Raw genomic sequence first — 23,448 nt, 5'->3', positions numbered from 1 at the left:
GTCCCACCCTCTTGGAGTTCCTGTTCTTGTACAGTCTCCCTCCTGTGGGCATGGGTGGGCCCTGTTCTAGCCAATAGAACCATCTTATGTCATATAATCATAGAAGCAACTATGTATGTAATACATGTGTGTATGTAATATGCATGTAATCATATACGTAATCTATGCATGTCATAATATGTATGTATGTAATCTACGTATGTACTATAATCAGAGAAGTAACTTCTGTCCGTTAGAAACAACACTTACTTCATCAAAGCCAGCAGGGCAGAGAGTCTCCGAGCCACGTGGGAGAGGTTTGAAGGAGGGGCAGGAGGAAGGGCAGAAGGCAAGGTACGGGGTCAATGCCAGCCTATCCAGCCTGCCAGGTGGCCACTCCTACAGCACCATTGGACCTTTGTCCCCATGCACAGCCTGACCATATCCCTCCCGTAGACGCCGGGAGGCCTTCTCTTAGGCACTGCCTCCTGAGCCTCTCTAGAGGCCACTGTACCCAGAAACAAGGCCCCCGGGTGGCCCCAGGACAAGCCTCAGTGCCCACGCTCAGAAACAGCACCTTGGGGGGCCAGTGTCAGGCTTAGGGTGATCTGTAAATCAGAGCATTTTGATGCATAAAATCTGGAAACGCAAGTCTATGAATCGTAATCGAGCATGACGAAATCTCATCAGCAGAAGTAAATATGAAATTCGAGATGACAGGGAGAGGCACAGATGTGTTCCCGAGTTCCCGCCCCCCCCCCCCCTCAGCTCCTGCTCCTAGTGCTACCCCCAGATTTATTCTCTGCACACACCAAATTAACCTCAGGTGCCTCTGATGGCTCAGCTCAGCCACCACATCCCTCTCTCCACCTTTCTGTCCCTTTAGGAGCCGGGACGTTTTCCCCCACCTGATGCCTCTGTGACAGGAGCCAGGTCAACTTTGCTGTTCATTTGGGCCTAGACCGTTGGCTGGGAAAGAGCTGGTAACAGTGGGCATTTATTTACGAAAAGGCCTGTGCTGAATGCCTTTCCTGCCCTCCCTGGAGGGTTGTCTCCACCAGCTTTCTGCTCCTCCTCCCAGAAGGCCCATCCCAACCAGGACGGGCTCCTGCACAGCGATGGCCCTCTAACCCTTACTGTCACCCCCCGAGGGCCTGCATGAGCACCCCAGAGAGCCAGAGGACGGCTTAAAACCATGTTGCCCAGAGTGTGTTCTGTTGAGCGTGTTTGGGGAAAAGTGGGTGTGGACAAATAAGCTTGGGCAGTGCTGGTTAAACCAAGGCAGGCAGGTTTCCTTCTCGCAGGCCTTCTCTGAGCCTTTACTGTCCTAATCTGAAATGTAAAGTTCCAGGACGGGGCTGGGGCAGACAGGCTTTCACAAACTTACTTGGCCATCGGCAACATTCTATCCACAGCCCATCCCAGCATCTCCTCGGGCGAGTATTCCCTTTAGATAATGTTCATAGAAGACCGTGAGGCCCATTCCCTGATTGTAGGGCCATCTGGGTCCCAAGCAGGAGCCCAGGTTGGGGGTAGGCAGGGGTGTCTCAGCCTTCTGACCTCTGAAAGAGCAGTGACTGTAAGTCTATGGCAGGTTGGGAAGGGGATGGGCCAGGGGGTGGCTTGCCTCAAGGGGGATCTGTCTGTAGAGAGGCTGACCATTTATCAGAGTGAGTCACCAGTGTGTGAGTGCATGTGCACGTGTGTATGTGTGCATGCACGGACATACATGTGTGTGAGCCAGTTATGATGGTAATTCAGCACCTCCAAAGTGCAGGCCTGGCATGGCACCGGGCCTGGGGCAGAGAGTACAGACCTCGTCTTGGGAAACTCCTCTTCAGGTGGGTGAGCTGAAATCCCAAGGCTGACAAAGTCCTCGGACTAATGGAGGAAGCACTTCTGGCCTTGCCGGGGCCCCAGTCTTCCTTATAGGAATCTGCAATTCCACGGGGAAGAAAACAGCCCACAGAAGGAACACATTCGTGGAGCACATGAAGATGCAACCCTGCACACAATCAGTGTGCACACAAGGCTTAACATGTATCTATGCACACATGCTACGGTGGGCAGAATTCTAAGATGGCCTCCAAACCTTGTATGATCTCCTCTTCTTAAGTATGGGTGGGACCTGCGAGTATGGTGGGTACTACACCCCGTGACCAGGTTATGTTTTATGGCAAAAGTGAAGGGATTTTCCAGATGTAATTAAGGTCCCTAATCAGTTGACTGTGTTAATAGGAAAGGTGGGCCTGACCTAATCAGTTGAGGCCATAAATGAAGGTCTAGAGGTCAGAGAGAGAGAGAGAGAGAGAGAGAGATTCTTCTGCAGACTTTGCAAAAGCATGCTGCCACGAGCTCGACAGCTACAAGGAAAGGCATTCTGCCAACAACCACATGAACTTGGAAGACGACCCTGCACCTCAGATGAATTCGCAGCCCAGGCCAACCCCTTGGATGCAGCCTTGTGAGACCATCTGCAGAGGATCGGCTGGGCTGTGCCTGAATTCCTGACCCATGGGAAGTATGAGATAATACTTGGGTGCTGTTTTCAGCTGCCAAATTTGTGGCAATTTGTGGTATTGCTATGCAGCTTTCAAAACTAATACACAAACTCTCCGTTCAGTGAAGGTACATATACCCAGAGACATCCATCCATACAGAGACGCACCTATACGCAGACATATAAATATTCACGCCTCTCCATTTTCAGGTACACTGTGCTCACAGATGTAAAAACATATTTATATGCATAAACATATATACATACACAAGCACATACACATTCTTAGTTATACACACACACACACACACACACACACACACACACATTTGCATCCATAAACACAGAGGTAGGCTTGTACACAATCTATACAGTCACATTTATGTGAACATTCAGACGCAGTAGATGCATATGCACACACATAACAGTGAAGAACATTATAAAATACTTTCTATGTGCCAGGCACTGGTCTAAGTTCCTCGTACATATAAACCCATTTCAATACTTCCACAGATATAGAGGAGCATATAGATGCTGATCTTCCTGCCATGGAACTTCTGTAAAATACCACACCACTGTATACTACAGGGGCCCAAAGTGAAGACGTTTCTCAGCTGGAGCAATTTCTCAGGGCGGATTCTGGTGGAGCGTTTTCCCTCTCCCTAAGTGCCTGGTAGGTAAGTTAAGACCTTCCACTCCTTTCCCCTGCCCAGGGAGGGGCCCAGAAGTCACTCCCACTCTCTCCACTAGGTGGTGCTAGACCAGCATCTTTGGGTTTGATGGGCAGACTCCTGGCAGGCGCTGGGGAGCCGAGCTTAAGTCCTGGTTGAGGAAAGACAGACAGGAGAAAGAAAAAAACTCCTGGCCACAACATCCCAATCTCCATCTGTTCCCTTTCTGTCCAACATAGCCAATATGTTCCGGGACCAGTGGTGCCCTCCTCGGCTGGGGGCTTGGGTGACCGTGCTGGTAGGTCCTGGCCTTGCCTAACACCCTGCTGAGGACAACCAGACATCTAAGCCCCTGGTTGTTTCTCATCTCAAGACTTCCTTCCTTCCTTCCTTCCTTCCTTCCTTCCTTCCTTCCTTCCTCCCTCACATCCTCCCTCTCTCTCTCTCTCTTTTTCTTTCTTCTTTCTTTCTTTCTTTCTTTCTTTCTTTCTTTCTTTCTTTCTTTCTTTCTTTCCTTTCTTTCTTCTTTTAATGTTTATTTATTTTTGAGAGAGAGAGAGAGAGAGAGAGAGAGAGCATGAGTAGAGGAGGAGCAGAGAGAGAGGGAGACACAGAATCCGAAGCAGGCTCCAGGCTCTGAGTGTCAGCACAGAGCCCGACGCGGGGTTCGAACTCATGAGCCTTGAGACGTGACCTGAGCAGAAGTCAGACACACAACCGACTGAGTCACCCAGGCACCCCAAAACTCTACTCATTTATTTAACAAACACTATGCACCATTTATTTTGATCTAGGCACTGTCCCACGTTCTTACAAATATTAACACATGGAATCCTCATAACAACCCTATGATGTAGGTACTCTTACCATGTCATTTACCGATGAGGAAACTGAGGCACAGAGAGGTTATGTGACTTGCCCAAACTCACAGAGCTAGCAAATGGCGGGAAGAAAGGAGAGAGGGCAAGGAATCTTCACCCCATTTTAGAAATGGAGAAACTGGGTAGCCCAGCACAAAGGCTAAAGAGGCAGTGGAGGGATCTGACCTTGAACTCAGAACTCAAGTCCAGTGCTGGGCTTTTTTTTCCTGAACCCTGAATTGCATGAAGATTAAAGCTGAGGCTGTAGCTGAGTGGGGGGACTGTGACAGTAGCAGAAGAGAGCTTTCTTTACATGTTCCAGTGACCCCTCACTAGGGATCTGGAGTCCAGGAAGCAACTTCCTGGCCAAGAAGTGCTCTTTTCAGGAATTTCATGTGGATTCTGCATAAAGGCATAAAAGGTAGGGCCAGCTCCCAGCTGAGGCCCAGCCGCGGGTGAGTCTATAGACTCAGACGCTGGAACGGGCCTTTTACAAGATACACAACCCATTCTACACTCAATTGCGTCCCATAAATCAGGTTAACCTTTTCAACGCAGCTCGGAGAAAATTAATTACTCATATCGGAGCACATGACCTTTTTCCCGGGCAGGATGAGCCGAGCTGCTCCTAAGCACTGGGCTCCCTGTTCTCTACACTGCGGCATCCCAGCCGTTAGGAACCTACCCAGCAGCCCAAGCATTCAACCAAGGACAGCCAGTTACTTACATGTTTCCCAGGGGTGACCATGCTGGGTGACTCAGCGCCCCTTCTAGTGACCAGGTCCTTCACAATGGGCTATTTGGGGCTGATGATAGGGAAGGAGAACCGCCCCTGTCCTTCTTGCAAGCCCTGGCTTGGCTGAGCAGGGGGAGGGAAGGAAGGAAGGAAGGAAGGAAGGAAGGAAGGAAGGAAGGAAGGAAGGAAGGAAGAAGCATTTGAGGATTCTACATTCCCTTCTGGGGAGAGTTTTTCTAGTCTGAGAGGACCTCCATTGGGATCAGATAGTAAGTTTCCCACTCAGGGAACCCCCTGGCCTCACCCCACACTCTGACACCATCCAATCTGCTCATCAACATCTGACTAATTGACCATCCTACCGTCCAAGCAATCTCACCCAACAATCCAAGCAAACAGACATTCACCACCCACCTAAGGAGCCAGTAGGCAACCGGGCAGAAAGTTTGTATCGAATTCTTGCTTTGTGCAGCCCTGGGGGAATGCAAGTGAAAAAGAGGACACGGGTCCTATCCTCCAGAGGCTTATGGTTTAGTTGGGGACACAGCACTTCAAGGAGGGGACAAGACAGCGCAGAATTATTGAAGATGTGAGGACAGGCACTGGATGAATTGTGGAACTTTCTGTTCTTCTAGGGGTTGGTTAGTGTATTTATTTTCAGTGCCTCTAATTGTCAGCTGCTGGCAACAAGGAGCAGGCCATTCAGTCACCCGGAGTTTCCTCTTGACCATTATCCCAACCACACATGTGTGTCCTGTGGTGAAGACAGGGTCCTCCTGGCTTTCGAGTTGGACAAACTTTCCATTTGAATCCTGGCTCTGCCTTTAATTAGCTGACAGTCCTTGAGCAAGTTGCTTTACCTTGGAGCCTTCATTTTCTTGTCCAAAAAATGGGTATAATAAGACCTACCTTATAGGGATGTTGTGAGAATTAGCGAAATGATGCCTGCATAATGCTTAGTACGGCTCCCCGCACATAGTAAGTGCTCATTAAAGGTCAGCTAGGATTATTACTGTCAGCTACCAGTATGACTTCAGGCATACCAGTGAACCCAGTTCTTAACCTGAAGCTGGAGAGATCATGTGCTTTGAAGTAAGTGCCCTTGGGATACACTGAAAGTGTGTGCCAACCAGCTTGCTTTTAGGGATTCTGAGGCCAAGAGGCCTGTGTTATGTTTTAGAGGAAAAATGGTGGAGCGGCCTGGACTGATGTGTTTGTGCTCCTGACCGTGGGTGGGACCCAGAGTCTCACTGTCCTCGCTTCACTAAAGGAAGGACATTCAGTGACTGGATCTGAATGTAAGAAACCTTTCGTCCCGTTCCCCCACGTTGTGGAGATCTAGATGTCACAGGATCACCTGCCTGGGGGAACACCGGCGTTTATACGCACACTGCTGTCTGTGGCCCCAGCCTGGGGGATTCCTTAGATGGTGATGTGTAGGAGGATGGGGCCAGGGAGAGGGGACATGGCAGCAGGGGCTGGCCTGCTCGGGGTGCCGGGTGGTGAACGCAGACCCCGGAGAGGCAGACAGGGGACAGTGGTGCTGCTGGGGGCGGGGCGGGGGGTTGGGGCAGAGTCCCAGACTGCCACTAACCTGGGGTTTGGTGGGCGGCAGAGGGTGCAGACCTAATCAGAAACTAAAGGTGCTCTTGGGGAAGAGGTTTGTAACGTGGGCTACGCCCAGGTCCCGTCGTCAGCCCTAGGTGATCTCATGGGTCCCCATGGCTTCCATGTCACAACCATTTTGATGGTTTCTTCATGGGCGGACCTACTCTATTAGGCAGCCTGGGCCGCCATAACAAAACAACAGAAGTGGTTCAAACGACAGACATTTATTCTCTCACCGCTTTGGAGGCTGCAAGTCCAAGATCGGGATTCTGACCAATTTGGTTCTGGGGAGGGCTCTCTTCCTGGCTCGCAGGTTGTCACCTTCCAGCTGTGTCATCATATGGCCATTCCTTGGTACATCTGTGCAGAGAGAGAGCAAGCATATAGCTCTCTGATGTCCCTTCTTATAAGGGCACTGATCTTACCAGATGAGGGCCGACCCTTATGACCTTGTTAACCTTAATTACTTCCTTGGAGGCCTGTCTCCATATGCAGCCACACTGGGGGTTAGGGCTCCAATATACCTTTGGGGGGAACACTTAGCACCCACTGACATCTGCATTCTTAAGTTGCAGGTCTGTACATCCAGGTGCCAGCAGGACTCCTTAGCTGGCTGATTGGGTACCTCACTCTCCTGGCCTGGCACCGAACTTCTTCCCTTAGACCTTTAATCTGGGGACGGCTGGGCATACCCAAGGGGTATTGGCAACCAGGTTTCTATGTGACTCCGCCCTTAGCCATTGCTGATTAGACCAGAGGTGGACAATTGACACTAGCTTGGCCTCTCAGGTGTTCTCTTTCCAGGTCTTAGAAGGGATTGATGCTGGTCAGTCCGGGCTGGTCTTTGGAACTGAGGCACTTTAAGCTCAGGAGTGGTGGGGTAGCCATCTGTGGTTAGCCATGTGCATGGAGAAGCTGAAAGAGAAGAAGGAAGTGGAGATACAGAGAAGATGACAAAGAGAGAAGGTTCTGGGTTCCTATCAGCTTTGCAGTCCTTCTGCGGTTGGGCTCTGGGCCTGCCCTCGGGCTTCACGAGACACCCTTGTATCCTTATAACATCCTGCTTTTAAAAATCGTACGCTTGGGGCACCTGGGTGGCTCAGTAGGTTAAGCGTCTGACTCTCCGTTCTGACTCAGGTCGTGATCTCATGGTTCATGGGTTCAAGCCCTGTGTTGGGCTCCATGCCTTCACCCCTGCTGCCCTGCCCCTCCCTGGCAGATAGACACATCCCCACACGCAGCCACGGGCTCTCTTTCTCTAGCTCTCTGTCACATACACGCTGATATATATACAGCCATGCTCTCTCTTGCACAAACACACCCACAGACACCCTGACATATGTATAAAAGCCCAGAGACACACACACACAGACATACGTCAACATCTATAACTTTGTGGGTTCACACAAAGTCTAAGAACGCCTCCAGACACAAGGACACGCAATGACCCAGAAACACACAAGCACAGACATATAAACACACACACTTCTAAAGGCAGATAACAGATACATATACAGAGTCACAGACGCTCACAGATATATGCAGAGAGGTATGCAGGCACTCATCGCCATGCAGAGGCAGCCACGTGAGCGTGAGGACACAGGTGCAGACGCCCCGGGCACGTACGTGTGCAACACAGCCCCACAGCTCCGTGCAGACAGGCCCCTGGGCCTCAGGGGGGCTGGGCTGGGCAGAGAATGTCTGTGTAGGCTGGACCCTCAGATGCTGCTGTCTAGTGGACCTTCTCACTCAGCAACTGGGGAAAGAATTATCCAGGGAGCAGGGGGAGGTGACTCTCTCCTGTGCACCAGTCTCGACGAGGCACGGGGGGCTGCGGTGCACGGGCTCCTGGGAACAGAGAGGGAGACTGCTCCATGAGAGGGATGGCTGTGACATGTGCTAGGGCAAGACCAGGCCTGAGGAGGGGGCAGGGCAGGGGCAGGTGGGGGGCAGCAGAACCTTGTCCCCCAGGGGAGGGACTGGGAAGCTGGGCTCCCACTGTCCGCTGCTATAGGTCATGCTTCGCTTTCACTGGCTTGAACCGGGGCACAGGGATCCCAGGGACCTTCTTGCGGCTGTGGCCTTCCCAAGCTCCAGCCCGTAACTGGGAGCCCTTGGCCTGGTCCTGGTGTCATGGCTATGACTGCATATGTGTGCGTGCATGCGTACAGCATGTAGGTGCACGCACAGACCACACGTACGCACACATGGGCGTGCGTGTAGATGCGCGTGCGTGGACCCAGTCTGTCCACGCTGGTGCGCGTGTGGAGCTTGTCATGAGAGTGCCGAAATCCGAGCTGTCCCCACCGCCACCGCCTCTCCACGTGCCTCAGCCTGGGGCCGCTCCAGATGTTGTTCCAACATTCCTCATTCACTGCAGAAAATCAAACAAACAAATGAAAAATTCACGCCATTGTTATCCAGGGATGCCCCCAAGCTGCCGCTGCCGCTTCTAGCCCGCTCAGCTGGAGCAGATGGTGAAGCCTCTGGGGCTCACCTTGTGTCTTGGCACCCGGGTAGACAGGACCCCAGGGGGTTGGCGGGAGGCAGGCTGCTGTGGGTTGGGTCCCGATGTGACCACAGGGAGCTCTCGGGGCTCCAGAGGAGTGTCCGGCTCTCCTACCCAGCCCCCCATCCCAAGAGTCCCCCAGGGTGTGTGACCCAGGGCAGGAGGGCAGGGGAAAGCCGAGGCCCTGCGTATGCGTCGGGCACCTGGCATACAGTGGGTGTTCACTAAATGCTGTCAATTGAGCTTTATATACAAGAAGGAGGAAGGCCGGGGGGCTTCTCAGCCTTTGACAGAGCAGGAAACTGAGCCTCAGAGGACTTAGTTGCCTTTCTGAGGTGCCTTTCTGATCCCGGTTCTTCCCAGCAACCCCCGTGGCAACATCAGACTCCTGTCCGTAATTAAGTTCCCGTTTTCCAGGGTGAGAAGCGTTCTGATCCCGAGAAATGACAATGGCTTCTCATTACCCAGCCAGTTTCATTGTTTGTGGGATTTTCTCATTTGAATTCTTCCCCCAGAATCAGAGTAATTTTATATGGAGATGCAGAAAAGAGCATGAGAGCAATAATCACCAGCGGTCTTGGTCATGCCTCTCCCACCTGCTCCCGCCTCGAACAACAGTCTGGGAACTGGGGTGACCTGGGCCGGTGGGCCAAAGCCTCAGAGAGGTGGCAGAAAGTGCTGGAAGCGGGTAGAAGTGTTCGGGGGGGTCTTGGGAAGAGACTCTGACCCGAGAGCTGAGGAGGGTTGTCCCAGCCCTGAGGCTTTGGACAGGCATCGCCTGAAACCTGGCTGTGTGTGCACAAGCGTGTGTCGGCAGGGAGGCGAGCGACTGGGTGAGGTGTCCCTGCTGTGTGTCCGTGACCGGGCCTGCGGATGTGAGGCTCCGTGCGCGGCTACGCGGACGCTCGTGTCCGCGTGTGAGTGACTATGGCTGTGGGTGCGTCACCACCTGTGTGACGAAGCACGGGTTGTCACGTACCTGTGGCTTCGCAGGTCTGTGTGCGTGCGTATCTGTGAGTGTGTGGGCCGGGGGACCACGCTGTTCTCCACGCCTATGTCTGCGTGGCCCCGCGTGTCTAGGTGTAGCTGTGGGTGCGAGCCCAAGTGTGTGTGCGTGTGCCTGTCCCCGGGCACCCGTGTGGGACCGCTGGTGTGAGTTTGCTGAGAAGCCACACTCTTACTGAGGCAGGGTGGGGCTGGTGGAATTCGCCTGTGGTTGACGCTCATTTCTGACGTCAGGCACTTTGTTTTTCCATAAGAGGCATTTGAAACATGATTTTTGAGCATTGGTGTTGTGGATACAGTGAGGAAGGAGACAGGCAAAGACCCTGTACTCGGAGCTGATAATTACGTAGAGAAGGCAGAGAGGAGACACGTAATTAGCCTAACAGTCACATCATCGTAAGTTTTGGTGGTTGCTGTGAAGGCCAAGAGCTCAGGGCTGTGTAAGACCGACATAAGGCTCCTCATGTAGCCTGGGGGTCAAGGCTGAGGGGTGGGGGGCTTCTCTGAGGAAGTGACATTTAGGCTGAGGCCTAAAGGGCCGGTAGGAACTAGCCAGGCTAAGGGGTGGTGGGATGGGCATGGGGAGGAAGGGTGTTACAGGCAGAGGGAACAGTATGTGCAAAGACTCTGATGTATGACTGAGCGAGTTCCTTGGAGAAACTGTAAGAAGGCCAGGGACAGGGGTGCACATAAAAGGAGGCGGGAAAAGCAGCAGGCACCAGAGCTTGGAGGCCTTCCAGACCTTGGTAAAGGCTTTAGACTTTATCCTATAAGCAACAGAAGGCAGGGAAGTTCTGATGTGATCATGGCTGCCATACTGACCTGATTGTCAGGCTCTAAAGAGAGGATGCAGAGAAACTGGAAGGGAGGCCGACGCAGTGGTCCAGGCAGAGGATGGCTTGGCCCGGGAAGTGAGAGGGGTGGACGTGGAGGGAAGTGGAGAGATTCGTGTAAGTGAGGGCAGGAGAGGGAGGGGGAGGCTGGCAGCCGAGATGATGTTGTGGGCTGGGTGGGTGGATGGAAGGCGCACGCGTGGAGGGCGGGGGACTGAACGTCCCAATGGGACACGTTGGGGTTGAGATGCTTGTGGGACACGGGGGTGGAGAGGTCCAGGAGGCAGTTGTGGATAAAAGCCTGGAGTTCAGGAAGGTTTACGCTGGGGATAGGGATTATGGCGAGTGGAAGCCGGGACCTGGAGGAAGACCAACTGGGGTGAGCAGATTGGGGGACACGGGGTGATTTTCTTTGCCTTGGTGGCAGAGTCTACAGTTTAGGGGACAGGTGAATGTAGCACTTCAGATTCCAGACTCTGTTTCTGGGTGTGTACCCAAGAGTCAAAGGCAGGGACTCGAACAGATTATTTGAATATCTATGTTTACCACAGCATTATTCACTGTAGCCAAAAGGTGGAAACAACCCATATGTCCATCAATGGATGGACGGGTAAACCGAGTGAGTCTATCCAGACAATGGCGTATTATTCTGCCTCCAAAAGGAAGGAAATTCTGACACATGATACAACACAGATGAACTCTGAGAACACTATCCGAGGTGAAGTCAGCCAGACACAAAAGGGCATATACTGTGTGATTCCACTTAAGAAGTCAGATTCAGAGGGACGGAAAATAGAACAGAGCTGAGCAGGGGCTGGTGGGGAGGGGGGGGGTGGTTGCTGGTGCGTAATGGGTGTGGAGTCTGGTTTGGCAAGACAGAAAGAGCTCTGTGGATGGAGGGTGGGGGCTGCATAAAAGGGTGAGTGTACTTAACGCTATTGGATTATACACTTAAAAACGGGTTGTAACTGATATGTATGTTTTGCCACAATTAAAAAAAAATGATTTATTTTTGAGGGAGAGAGTGCAAGTGGGGGAGGGGCAAAAGGAGAGGGCAACAGAAGACCCAAAGCAGCCTCCGAGGTGACAGCAGCGAACCTGATGCGGGGCTTGAACTCACAAACCGTGAGATCATGGCCTGAGCCGAAGTCAGACGCTCAACAGACTGAGCCACCCGGGTGCCCCTGTTTTACCACAATTTTAAAAAGGTCCTAGACTCCAGAGCCAGCCAGACTGCTGAGTTTGAATCCCCACTCTCTGATTTAAAAGCTGTGTGACTCTGGGCAAGTTGCTGAACCTCTCTGGGACTCAGTTATCTCATTTATAAAATGGATACCATAATATGCCTCTCTAGAGGGTTGTTGAGGGGATCAAATGAGTTTATATATGTGATGTGATAAGAACACTGGTCCATACTTTGTGTGGTTATCACTATCTTTATCAGTAGCAGACCGGACCCTAGGTCCTGGGGGCTCTTGGTCAAGAGCCTGTGAAGTTGGGCTGGTGCCTTGGGGCAGGCGGGAGGGACCAGACTTGCTTCTGCTCTTGTGCCTAGGCCGTGTTGTGCACCATCACAGGCCTATGACTGAACGGAGCTCCCTGGGGCCTGTGTGGTGGGGCAGAGGGAACCCTGGGGGGAATCCAAATCTAAGAAGCTAGAGGAGGAAGGCGGCCTCATGGGAAGACAGGATGGATGAGGCCCACCCACGATGTGGAGGACAGTCTGCTTTACTCAAGTCCGCAGATTTAGATGTTAATCTCATCCAAAAACATCTTCGCAGAAACATCCAGAATAATGCTTGAATAGCCGTCTGGGCACCCCGTGGCCCAGCCAAGTTGGCACACAAAATTAGCCATCGCGGGAACCGATTGCCTCTTGACTGGGGACATACAAGGACACTCAGGAGGCCCCCCTGCATCCTCTTGGCCACTCCTTGATCCATTTCCCACCAAGAACCACAGAGCTCTCTCTGAGCATGGATCTGATCGTGCCACTCCCCTCTGCTCTAGGGATAAATATCGCATTGTAATTATTACTTACAAGGCCCGGCTTGCCTCTGCCTGTTTACCAGTTCTCCTGCTCGTCTGCCTGTGCCTCAGACTTGCTCTCTGCTCTCAGCCGTATTGGCCTTCCGTGTGCTCGCTGTGCCTTCTCTCATCTTTGAAGATGCTGGCTCTGAGTTTTTGGGAGCATCCCCCCACCCCTTACCCAGAGCTCTTGACTCCCATGTCCCACAGGCTACCCTCACTTGTCTCTTCTGCCTCTGGGTCAGGCCTCGGGCTGAGGACACTCAGGTAGGTTAGATGTGGGCCAGGACAAGGCAAAGGGACAGAGTGAGACAGGATGGACAAGACACTGTGAGAGCAAAAAACTATGGGGGTGGGAGGGGAGGGAACATGTCTGATCCCCCAAAACTCTTCCCCCAGAGGGAATCTGATTTGGTCAGATTTAGGATGCTGGGTCCTGTTTGCCAGCAGACAGGGAGGCCATGCTGTCACTCAGCTTGTCCTTATGGTGGGACCAGAAGCTGAGCCAAGAGTGTCGGTGTTAAGGGGTGGCATTGCGGGCCTTGAACTCCTCACAACCTCCATTAGCATTTCTCCTCCAAAACGGCATGAAATAAAATTTGAAACGAGAACAGTATTCTTTTTTAAAATTTTTTTATTTATTTTTGAGAGAGACAGAGACAGGCTGCAAGCAGAGGGAGGGGCAGAGAGAGAGGGAGATGCAGAATCCGAAGCAGCCTCCAGGCTCCGAGCTGTCAGCACAGAGCCCAACGCGGGGTTCAAACCCACAAACCGTGAGATCATGACCTGAGCTGAAGTCGATTGCTTAACCGACTGAGCCACCCAGGCGCCCCTGAGAACAGTGTACTTGTAATTCAAAGGCACCTTTATTAAGACAAGTCCCCCAGCCGCCTCTTCTGATTGGGTTGCCAACCCTAAGCCCATAGAGAAATTTCTGGAACCAAGGCTGCAATCAGGCCTTAGGCCTCGTTCTCTTTTCAAATGATTCTAGAGTTTCCACTGCTCTGGGGTTGGCCACTGTTTTCGTTATCTATCACTGTGTAACAAGTGGCCCTGAAACTTAGTGGCCTCAATGATCTTACGGTCTCTGTGGGCCATGGACTTGGGAGCGGCTTAGCTGGTGTGGCTCTGGGCCAAGGTCTCTCATGTGGCTGTAATCAGGATGTCTGCTGGGGCTGCAGTGATCCGGAAGCTTGACTGGGGCTCGAGGAGCTATTTCCCTGGTGCTGTGCTCACATGACTGTGGGTGGGAGGCCACAATTTCTCACCTGCTGTTGGTAGGAGGTCTTGGTTTCTGGCCACCTAAGTGTCTCTGTGTGCTGCCATGTGTTCTCACGACATGGCAGTTAACTTCTCCCAGAATGAGTACTTTAAGACAGAATGGGCAAGGAGGAGGCCACTGTGCCTTTATGACTTAGTCTCTGGGCCGTGTCACTTTTGCTTTATTCTGTGCATTAGAAGCAAATGGCTAAGCCCAGCCATACTCAAGGGGTGGGGATTTAGGCTCCATCCAATTCCACAGCCACTAATGGGTGATAAGGTTTGGATTTAGGGTTGTGGGCAGGAATTATGCCCGAGGCACACCAGACGCTGACCCAGCTAATAATAAGGGGCTTTTTGTTGTTGTTATTCCTTGCGTGTGTAACTCAAAGAGGAGGGATAATTAGCAGAACAAAATACAGGCATTCCTGGATTCTCCAGTCAAATACCACTAACTACACTAAATCAGAACTTCATTGGGGCGCCTGGGTGAATCAGTCGGTTAAATGTCTGACCTCGGCTCAGGTCATGATCTCACGGTTTGTGAGTTCGAGCCCCACGTCGGGCTCTGTGCTGACAGCTCAGAGCCTGGAGCCTGCTTCGGATTCTGTGTCTCCCTCTCTCTCTCTGCCCCTCTCCTGCTCGCTCTCTGTCTCTCAAAAATAAATAAACGTTAAAAAAAAAAAAAAGAACTTCATTTAGAATTCTAATAATGACTAACCTTGCCTGGGTGAGGTGGATGGAGAGAATGAGGGGGGCAGGCTTCACATAAGAGAGAACACGTTGACATTGGGTTTTGAAGGATGGATAGGAGTTCACGAGGAAGACGATTTGTGAGAAAAGTGGAACAGAGCAGAAAAAAAGCAGGTCAGGGAGTCAGAATGAAAGAGGTTCGAATCCTGGCTCAGTTGCTGGTTGTGTGAGCTTCAGCAAGTCAGGTCCGCTCTTTCCGTTTTTTGTTTTGTACCTATAAATGAGGGAGAAGAAAGCAAATAATGCTCCAGGGTTATTATAAGGGCTGTGAGGTGCGTGGCAGACCACAGGTGTGCAATAAGTGGTAAGCAAAAATTCGCTTCGAAAGGTCTGAGACCTGAAAGGGCCTGCGGTGTTCAGAGCATGCAGGGGAAATTCTGCAGGCTCGGTGACGTTCATAGGATTTTAGTTGTTTTCTCTCTCTTGCTCCAGCCCAGCCCAGTTCACTGCACTCATTGACTCGACCAGCCAATAATGATTAATTGTAAATGGGAGAATCTGGGTCCCAGCCAGGCTCAGTCCTGAGGCTGTACTGGGAGAGCAGGCGAGGGGGCAGGGCCCGTGGAGTCCCCCCTGCCACCGTTTCCAGGTCAGTTCCTTGGGCAGTGGGCTTTAAGCAGATGGAGAGATAGATGAATGTTGTCTGAGGGGTCTTCCTACCGGTTCCCAGTCGCCTGCTCTGCTGCCTCTGGGGACATTAGCATTCTGCAGGCAGCTGTTTAGGTGTAAGATCAATGCATTACATGTGTCGCCAGAAGGACCAGTAAACAAAGGGCGAGGTAGGTAAGTTGGAGGAGAAATTGGCAGGGTCTGCTGGGCGGGTCTGTGCTGACTCAGCATCAGCTTCCCTCCCTGGCTCAATGCAACTCCGTGGTGTGGCCAGGGGGTTGTGGGGAGCGGCCACGACTTGGGCTTTTCATGCTAGCTGGTTCTAGGTCTTGGGGGGGGGGCACAAAGCAGAAAGAGCCGGAAGTTCTGTTGCTCCGGCTTCATGCTACTCATGCAACTTTTTTGGGTCCTGTCTTGTCACTATCTGAAGCCTCCATCGGACTTCCCTGTACTGGGTCTCTGACTGCGGGACAAAGCAGGAAGCTCATCAGAAAGGGGGCTGGAGACCTGAGCTGGGATCGCAGCTCTCCTTGGGTGACCTCAGGTGCATCACTTCACCTCTCTGTGCCTCAGTTTCCTCATCTGTGAAATGGGGGTCCCAGGCTGCCAGGGCTGGGCCGGCTCGGATGGCCTAACGGCTGTGGATGAGCCGTGGCCACTGTGTGGGGACAGGACCTCAAAGGGAGGATGGGAGTCTCTGTCCTCCCTAGAATCCTTGGGAAGATTTAAATCCTCTCTGGTGTGATGGGCCCTTTCCCGTCAGGGTAGGATCTGGAGTCTTTGGCTTCTCCCCGTCAAGCCCTTGTTGCTTCAAGCCCTGTGACTGCACAAGTTGTGAAAGTGTGGTCCTCGGGCCGGCAGCACGAGCGACATCACCAGGGAGGGTGTTAGAAATGGAAGTTCTCGGGCTCCATTCCAGACTTGGTGAATCAAACTCAAGGGGTGGCCCAACCCTCTGGGTGATCCCGATGTCGGGGACATTGGAGGATCAGTGTTCCAAGGCACTATCCCCTCCACAGGGCGCCCCCTCCCACTCACTCCCCCCCCTCCATCCCAGCTGGAGGCCCCGTGGAGGGAGGGAGGCTGGCAAGACCGACAGGGAGTCTCTGCTACAGAGAGAACCCTGGAGGGGGCGTCTCTCCCCTCTGCCTGTAGCTCAAGACATCCCGGAACCTCACCAGTGGGGCTGATGCCAGGGTATTTGAATAGCTCATTAGCTCTGCTCTGGGCTTCGATCCCTCTTAATTAGTTTTGCAAAAGATATTCATTAAAAAAACCTCATTACAAGTCAAGCACAGGTCCTCGCTAAGTTTGCGGGCGTGGGTATACGGGGGTGCGTCTTTGTCCTTCGAGTGCCTGTGAGCCAGCGGGCTGGTGCACTCAGGTGTCAGTGAACATGGAGGTGTGGGAGTGTCCGGGCGTGGAGAAGCACCTTTGCCGGGGTGTTGCATCGGTGTGTCGGTGCTCACACATCCATTTCTCCTCCAGGGGTCCCCCGTGAAGCAGATTATTCCTCCCCTCTTTATAAGTCATTATTAATACTGGGCCCACGTTGCAGGGAAACATGCACACGTTTCCAAGCCACATCTATCCTGGTTGTTTTGCTTTCTTTGCGCCCCCGGTTCTGGGTTCCAGGCACGACGATGGCCGATGAAAGACCTGTTCCGGCCAGCTGAGCAGCCAGGGGGAGACAACAGTCCAATGTGAGAATTTGAAGAGGCTGCTGGATGCCCTCTCCCACCCGTGTGCTGTGTCCTGATGCCTGAAGCCACAGCCTAGGTGGCTGCTCCTTGGGATTGTAGCCCCTCAGGTTTCCCGCCCCAGAAGGCTCAGCCAGCGACAGGGCTGCCTGTGGGGTTGGGAGAGAAGGCCAGCTTTGGGGTGAGGGACTGGGGCGTGTCCTGAGATGCTTAGGCCGAGTCTGGGGGGCACTCTCCCGCCCCCTCCCACCCTGTCCCTATTTCCCTACTGCATTCCTTGCTGTGAGCATCCCCATTTGGAGCCAAGTAAATTTATGGCATAATCCTGCATGGAAATGCACGGAAATGCTGCCAATTACCATCAAGCCGAGAGAGGCTGCAGCCCTGACGCCCGCCTCGGTCTGCTGTCTGTCGGCTCTCAGCCTTCCAGAAACCACAGGGAGCTAGAAGCCAGCCAGGACGGCCCAGATTGGCGGAGTGGGGCCATTTGTATAAAACTCTTTATTCCACTCACCTGGCCTTGAAGGTTTGTGGCAAGAGCGGCTCCTTCGCATCAAACCTGAGCAAACCGGGGAGATGTCATTGCCTGAGTCTCAGCAAAGCCGACAGCTGATGGGATTTCTCTAACTGAGATCAGTTCATCAAACTTGGGTAGAGCTGAGCCACTGGAAGACGGGGAGATCTGATATAATCGCGTCTGCTTAAAATGCAAAGGCTCATCGAGATTTTTGGAAGCACTGTAAGGAGAGTCTCACTGAAGCCAGGAGGAGCGTTTAGCAGGCTCTGAGATGGAGCTGGGAGAGGAAAGCGAGCAAGGACCTGCTCTGGGTGGGGGTGGGGGTGGGAGTGGGGGAGGGCGGCAGGGGAGGGTGGAGCCCCCTGTCTCTGCTTGGCCTCTTGCTGCACTGAGACCAACAAAGGAGTAATGACGCCTACTCTGTGCAGCACACCCAAGACCAGCCTCCTGGGACTGGGGTGGAGGCATCGTGAGCCACAGCCCTGCTCTTGAAAACCTCATAGTTTAATGGAGGAGGCAGACAGAGAGGAGGCAACCTGGGACCTGTTCCTGAGTAGGGTCTTTTGCCAGAGGCTCAAGGTGCTGATAAGAGAACAAGGCGGGAGACCATCACTGTAAAGCACTCAGGTCCTGGAGTCAGTTGGGGCCGGGTTCGAACTCCTGTCTCACGACCTGTTCACCCACGGTGTGTCCTTGGGTGTTGCATCCTCTAACCCCTCCGAGCCTCACTCTCTTCATCTGCGGAATGGCTGTAACAATTCCTACTTCTCAGGGAATCGTGAGGATTGCCGAGATCCCGTATATAAAATGCTTAGCGTCGGGCTTGGTGTTGTAGTAAGTGCCCCACAGTGGAGCTGGCATCCGACTGGGAGGACCTGGGAAGGCTTCTGGGAGGAGGTGGGGACACCAGTGAGGACTTGAAGGATGGGAAGGACTTCAGCTGGTGGAAGGGGCAAGGGAGTGGCCCATATTTGTGAGGAGAGAGATAGCTGGCTCTCTGCTCGCTGCTGTCTCCCCTGTCCCCCCAGCTCTCCTAGAGGCAGGGGGGAGGTCTGGGCCAGGAGTGGTGGGGGCTTGTCTCAGTACAGCAGCTGTCCTATCCCCCCGCCCTCACTGCATCAGGGCCCCCGTCTAGCCCTCCCCTCGCTCATCTTGCTGCCCCTCCCCAGTGAGTATTTAGCAGTCCTCCTGAGATGCGCTTAGCGGGGACCAATTTCCTGCCATCAGTCAGGACTGGTGGCGTTTGTAGGACAGTGTGGAGGCCTGGGAGTGGGGAGGTGGGGGGAGGAGGGAACACGTGGTGGCTTCCTTCTGGGACCGAGTGCTTGGGGCCGCCCTCCCCTGGCTGCCATCTGTCCTTCAGGTCTGTCTGCCCCCCACCCCTCTGGCTGGGGTTCCACTATGGTAAGGATGGAGGAGGAAGAGGAGTCTGGTTTGGGGGGCGGGGGGGAGGGGAGGGAGGCGCCAGGACTGGGCTGGCTTTGGGCCTGCAGCTGGCCACTGCTGACAGCCTCCTCCAGGAAGCTTACCTGGATGCAGTCAGGCCTTCTCTCTGGGTCAGCAGGAGTCATACCTGGGTCTGCACTGCCCCGTCAATTCCCTGTTTCCTTAGCTAGACACAGAGCTACGATTTATTGAACACTATTATATGCCAGGCCCTGGGCCAAGTGCTTGATGTATATTAGCTCATTTAATTCTTTATCAACCTGGGGAGACAGTCATGATCAAAATTACCCCAATTTTTTAAGGAAATGGGTTCTGAGAGGCTGGATCATTGCATAAGGTCTTTTTTCAAATGTCCCCTCCTCAGAGAATCCTTCCCTGACCACCTATTTTATTCGGTTCCTCCCCCACCTCCACCTCTGGTCTTTTCTATTTTATCATTTGATTTTCTCCTTGTTCGTGGTTTGCAGCCCCCACTGCTGGCGAACACGAGCAGAACCTGTCTGCCTCGGTCCCCTGTGTGTCTCCAAGTGGAGAGGAACACCTACAACTGTGCATTGAACGATGACTGTTGACGCATGAAAGAATAGATGAATGAATGAATGAATGAATGAATGAACGAACGCCCCATGGCTAATAACAGCAGAGCCAGGATTCCAACCAAGAACCAGGTGCAAAACACACTACCTGCTGGCAGCCGCCCGCACCAATGCCTCCTGTCACTGTCCAAGCAGCTTGTGGAGGGAGGGGTCATCACCCGGAGTAGACGTCTTGGGTCTGGAGTCCCAGCAGACCACGCTCAGCGTGATTGCTGCTCCGGCATGAACGGCATTAAGTCCAAGATGCTAACATTCGGCCCCCAGCCCCTGTTGTAGTTAGAGGATAGGGAAATCAGTTTTGAGTTGCTGGGGCAGAGACAGGTGGCTGGGTGGCTGGGGGAGGAGGGGCGACTTTCTTTGCATTTATGGACTGGGCTTCTCACCTCTTCCGGGCCAGAGGAGGCAGACATGGCTGGATCTGCTCTCTAAACGGAGCCCAGCTAGGGTGGCGGGGGGCCCCTGCAGGGCTGGGCGCTGCTCCCTGTGCTCAGACCTGTATTAGGATTTGGGGCAGTCTATTTGTCTGGGAATGACAGGGACGGGGAGAAGGGCTTGCGGAGATGAGTGGCAGGAGAGATAAGCCTGATGTGTGACTTTCTGATGCTTGGTTGGTTTGAAAATAAGTCCTGGGCCCAGATACAGGATTGACAGGGGGATCAGAGAGGGCCGTTTGCTTTCTGCCTTCTGACTTTGAAAAGGGCCCAAGAGTCAGGAGACTGGGTCCTAATGCTGGAGGGGGGCGGGGCTGTGCCACAGGTCACCTTGGCCAGGCTACAGGGGAAGGTCGGGTGCCCAAGGCCGGTGCGTTCTGGAATCAGCCCCAGGGACTCGAAGTTTCTGGGATTTTGCCTTTGTTCCTGTTGTGGGAAGAAGGCTGAGTGCTTGGAGCTCACAGACAGAAGGGCCGTGAAGGCACTGGCCATCTTCTCCGTGCATTTCCAGACCTACTCTCGGCCCTCTTCCCCTGTCTTGTGCTGCAGAGGGCTTCTCAGTGTAGACGTTTCAACAGGCTCCTTTGTCCTTGGGCTGGGTGGCTGGGTCAGTGGACAGTGTTTGGGGGTAGGCTAAACCCTCTATGAGGCCACAGCTCCGGCCACGCGGCCCTGTCCCTACAAGTGTGCCTGCGGTTCCTACACCACCGCTTACTGATTTCCCTACATCCTGCCCCACCTCTGTATACAGCCTCTTCACTAATTTTTATTTATTTTTTAAAATGTTTATTTATTTTGAGAGAGAGAGAGAGAGAGAACGCGAGTGCTAGCTGGGGAGGGGCAGAGAGAGAGAGGGAGAGAGAGAGAATCCCAAGCAGGCTCTGTGCTGTCAGCACAGAGCCTGACACGGGGCTTGAACTCACGAACCATGAGATCATGACCTGGGCTGGAATGAAGAGTCGGACGCTTAACCGACGGAGCCACCCAGGGACCCCTAACTTTTGTTTAATTTAACTGTGACATCTCTTTCCTGCTGGGATCCTGACTGATATATCCTGACCACAAAAAGGATCTTATCTCTCGTTTCAATAGCGTTCGGAAGAAACAGACCCCGGGACACCACCTCTTCTAGCCTCTGACTGCCTTCCAACCTCCTCTGCGGTCATCTCCTCTGGGACCATCTTCCTGGCCATGCTGTGCTTCCAGAACTGGTCAACACCTTTTTTTTGTGGTTAGCTCCCTATTGCCGACCAACTGTGAGCTCCCAGATTCATTAGAATTATTCACAGCCTGTTCATCCTGCATCTGTGGGCTCTCCTACACCCACCTCTCACGGGGCTTCTATTTCGACCAAGATGATGTGGCTCTGAAGGGTGTGGACTCCTTCTGTAAACTGGCGGGGGAGAAGTGTGAGGGTGCCAGGCATCTCCTGACAATGCAAAACCAGCACCGGCAGCCGTGCCCTCTTCCAGGATGTGGGGAAGCCATCCAAGATGAGTAGGGTACAACTCGGGACACCATGGAAGCCACTTCGGCCCTGGAGGAGACCCTGAACCCAGTCTCTTTGTTTGGGATCGCATGCCCTGGTTCTGCCCACACAGACCCCCATCTATATGACTCCCTAGAGAGCTGTTCCTGGATGAGGAGGCGAAACTCACCAAGAAGGTGGGTGACCACCTGGCTAACCTCAGGCTGGGCTGGGCGAGTGTCTCAATGAAAGCTTAGTCTCAAGCATGACTAGGAGGCTGGCAGCCTTTGAGGGGGGCCCTCTGTATATTCTGGGTGTTTGGGCTTCTGCCCGAGCCTCTCCTCCAGCACTAGGCAGCTTTCATACCCATCCTGGACCCTCTCCCAAGCTGTGGACCAAAGGGAAATCATAAAGCTTTTTGCAAAACAGCCACAACAAAAAGGGGCTCCCATGGATATTCCCCAAGGTGGCTGTCAGTGTGGGAATAATGGAAAGGTGCTTGTTGTCTGGGTTTCCCAAGGCTCTTTCCTGCCTATGCAAGTTGGGCCAACCTAGGGGCAGAGAGAAAGCTACGCTCCTCGGGGTCAAAGGACGTGAGTGGCAGATTCTGCTCTGCCTTCCCCTCCTCTCTTCTCAGGGCCTCAGGTTTCTCATCTGTAAAGTGGGTGTGGTGATAACTGTGTGGCCAGCAGGTGCCAGTTACTATATTAAGGGCTGTATATACAGGATATCGTTAGTTTTCCTCCGAAGCCCTATGAGGTGGCTTCTCTTAGCATCCCTGTTTGGTAGATGGGAAAACTGAGCCTCAGAGAGGTGAAGTGCCTTGCTCAAGGTCAAAGTCTGACCATGGTAGCCTGCAGTTCAAACCCAGGTCTCTGTGTGCTCTTAATCCCAGTGTCCTCTCTGCCCCCCGCGTCCCCCCCCTCCCCCACCTTCTTGGGGAGTTTGAGACCCAGTCCTGCAGCAAGACCTTGCAATTGGCAAAGGGCAGTTTTCATGATGCCTGCTACTCAGCATGGGGACAGGCCTGGGTGGTGGGGCTGACTCTCCTTCCCTTCCCTGTCACTCCCAAGAGAGTTGGGCACAACTCGCTTCTGGAGAATGTCACAGCACCACCCCCCACCCCATTTCTCACCTGGGCAGAGATACTGTTTTTCCTTGCTTTGCACGGCGAGAGATTGATGACACTGACGGCCCCAAGTAATCACCTACTTGCATCCACACTGCTGTCCTGCAACTTTTTAGCACCTTCCTACGGTGGCTGTGGACTTGGCCGTGCCATTGACTTTGATCGATGAGACAGTAGCCAACTTGGCGCGAGTGGTAGTTGGAAAAAGTGTTCTCTTGGACCCCTGCCAGTGCCAGAAGAGCGATCTAGAGCTAGCCTGCTGGGAGATGAGAAACCATGTGGGGCAGAGCTGGGCCATCTCAGGCAAGGTCTTCCTCGACCAGCCAGTGTCCAATGGGTCAAAGATACGTGAACCAGGTGGGATCAGCCAAGCCCAGACTCATAAGAAATAATAAATGATTCTTTTTCTTTTTAAGCCACTGGGACCCTGGAGGTTTCTTCCTTTGAGGCGTCTCTTTCTCTACCAAGTTAGGCAACTTCTGGGCTTTCAGGCCTGGGGAGGTGAGGACGGGGGTAGGTGGGTTTCTGTGCATACCCGATGCATGGATAACATTCTTCCAGCTCCTCAGAGCCCTCGTCCCTGGGCTACTCCGCATCTTTTCTCTGAGGGTTTCCCCTGGCTCCCCAAGTCCCTAGACAAACACGAGTGGGGTTCTCTTTCTGGCTGTTTCATAAGAAGCCGAATGTGCCACAGAAGGCATGAGCCCAAAGCGGTGTGGTCCAGGGCCTTTCCACGGCCATCCCCACCCTACAATCCCATTGGAAAAGGGAGAAGGGCACCGAGGCCCTCCGTGTCCTTGGGTATAAAAC

General features: G+C 53.2%; 1 long non-coding RNA gene across 1 annotated transcript; it reads left to right on the top strand.

The window, feature by feature from the left end:
- The first annotated feature begins 2,931 nt into the window (after nucleotides 1-2,931).
- LOC124516071 (uncharacterized) lies at nucleotides 2,932-23,053 on the top strand. The gene is made up of 2 exons (XR_006962977.1): nucleotides 2,932-3,156; nucleotides 21,134-23,053. It is a non-coding gene; the product is annotated as an uncharacterized LOC124516071 (long non-coding RNA).
- Nucleotides 23,054-23,448: the final 395 nt, after the last annotated feature.

The sequence above is a fragment of the Lynx rufus genome, unplaced genomic scaffold (assembly GCF_022079265.1).
Source record: "Lynx rufus isolate CCGP_SWC_20201006 ecotype Redwood Valley unplaced genomic scaffold, mLynRuf1.p SCAF_2, whole genome shotgun sequence".
Taxonomy (NCBI): Eukaryota; Metazoa; Chordata; class Mammalia; order Carnivora; family Felidae; genus Lynx; species Lynx rufus.
This window is presented reverse-complemented; position numbering and strand designations above follow the sequence as displayed.